Genomic DNA, 2,558 nt, shown 5'->3' with positions numbered 1-2,558 from the left:
CGTGCCCAGGCCGCTTCGGCGCCCGCCCGCTTCCCGGTTCCGACCCACGCCAGGGAGGCCTCCGCTCGGGCGGCCCTGCCGGCGCGAACCAGCCCTCCCCACTGCGTGAATGGCGGGCTAGGGCTGGGGACGTGGCGTCCCGGCGGCCTCCTCCCCACGCCCGCGCAGGCCGCCGGGCACCGGTGCACACCACCCGGAACCCGACCCTGCAGTGTGGACCCCGCATCGCAGTTACCTCTGGGGCAGCTGGCTGTTTTTCGCTTTCGTAGAAAACGGGTTATCTGACCTGCAGTGCCCTTTCCTTTTTAAAGATCCAGTCGCAGAATTCTGCCAACCCAGGAACTGCCCACCGCGTTAAGAAATCTCGACGGCGGGCGGATCTCTGTAGTGGACTCGTTCCCGGTAGGTTGGGGAATCCCTCACCCAGCAAGGACAGCTGGTCAGATACCGATCGGGTGTCCTAATATCCTCCTTTTCAGCCCTGCAAGACTAGGCTGACAGGAAACATGCGAGTTCTGGGTTTGGTTACAAGAAAACAAAAGAATCCTGTGGACGTGGCTTTTGAGAAGGAATTAATCTCAAAAGTGTTTTGAGTGTAACAGAAAAAAGATACTAATTTTTGCCAGCCGTGTGGGATCCAGCCACCTAAACCACCGTGCCATCTACAGAGACTGGTCCTTTGAGGTTCTGTTCTCCCTTCAGGCCTCAGGTGTAAGGTGGGGTGCAGCCAGGTCTAGCTACTAGTGACTTGGTAACACAACCTTGTCGGCTTTGCTTTTCAATTTCCCAACTTCTGTGTGGTCCTTCTAATGCTGACCACACACCCAGGACAGCACTGCGCCCTATTCCTATCTGGGTAATATTCCACTTCTTGGCCATGTTCCCTCTTCAGCAAGCTGGTGTTCACACTGGCTCTGCTGTCATGGCACCCAACACAGAACTAAACTCTTATACAGTGAAACGCTCTTTGGGTGTCACCGATGTCAGCACAGACCAGCAAACCAGACAGCAGCAACCAGCCATCAACCACCTGAAATGGAAAGACCAGTGAGCTTTGGATCTCAATAGGGAGATGGACTCCTAGCCTTTCACTTCATTCGAATGGACTCTAAACATTCGGAGCATACCGATGCCAGAAAACTAAGTGGTCGAATGGAGACACGGAAAAAAAAAGTGTGTGTACAGTACCAGCAAGAGGCTGCACTTAGTAGGGTGATAAATGAGAGGTCATAGATGCTGACAGAGGCGCTCATGACAGGCGGAGTAGAGATGCTCACTTCCCTGGGTCTGCAGGACAACCTCGTGGAAGGCGTGCTGAGCAGAACAGCCTGTGTCAGAGATGCACGGACAAAGCATGATGTCTGACCGTGTAGTCTTGAGGTCTGCGGCTGCAGTTCAGACCCCAGCTCCATCACATGGAAGCCTGATGTGAGAGTACAGACACACAGTGCCTGGGCGTATCCTGGGCGTATCCTGGGCGTAGCTGAGCTGCATGTTGGTGGTGAGGGCTCATGTCACGAATGATGCTTGCACAGCACTTCCACAGCCTTTCATTCATGACCGAACACGAACATGGATGAGAGAGGCACCCAAGACAGGGCCCTGCCACGCTGCAGTCCCCCTTCCCAGCCCTCCAGGATCTTTTGCCCCCAGCCTGACTTGGGGAGCCCTCACTGGGTCTGTCCTGTGGCCTCTGCACCGCAGTCCATTTCGCCACCAGGGTGGGCCCTCCGTAGCCTTTATCTTCCCCACCAGAGTGCTCTTCCTGGCCTCGGCTGGTTGTACATGTTAGCCTGAGGAGGGCATCAGATTTGAGGGAAGGGGGAGCCAGGAAAACACAGGAACACAAAGGTGTGTACTTTATTTTGCCAACTAAGGAGACTAAAACTGACATCTAAAGCCACCACTTTTTTTGGGCTAGCCAGGTATCGTGGCAGTTAAGGCAGCTGGATCCCACATAACTGGCTGCACAGTTCAAGTCCCAGACCCAGTAACTTGAAAACCACGCTGGGAATGTATGTGTGCATGCATGCTCAAAGTCATGAAAGGAGAATGGAGGTGATGGAACTGTAGAGTGTCATGCCCCCTGGGGGCACATGCCCTCACCAGAGAGACAGAGACAGAAAGCAAGAAATCACCGCCCAGAGGGGATGGACATGATTTCTCACCTGCACCCCACCAGAAAGCTCACGTGCCCCGTAACAAATACAAATAATTTAATTCAACCGCTATTTTTTCATTTTTATAATCTTCAAGTAGCCATTTCCAAAAGTTGGAAAGACATTAACTCGAACTCGGATGGAACTATAAAAAAAGTACACCATTGGGACCAGCAGATAATGTAATGGTTACGTCACTGGACTCCCATGTGGTCGACTGTGGTCTGAGTTCCAGACCTGGCGTCTTATAACTCATGCTGGGTGCGTGTGTGTGACCAAAATCCCAAGAGGAGAATGGAGGAGAACGGATTGTGTGTGGTGTGGCCATACCACCGGGGGGGGGGGGGGGGTGATTTCTCTCTTTTTAAAAATTATTTTTTAATTTAATTCCATTTGGTA

This window comes from Tupaia chinensis, unplaced genomic scaffold (genome assembly GCF_000334495.1).
Source record: "Tupaia chinensis unplaced genomic scaffold, TupChi_1.0 Scaffold143646_1, whole genome shotgun sequence".
Lineage (NCBI taxonomy): Eukaryota > Metazoa > Chordata > Mammalia > Scandentia > Tupaiidae > Tupaia > Tupaia belangeri.
This window is presented reverse-complemented; position numbering follows the sequence as displayed.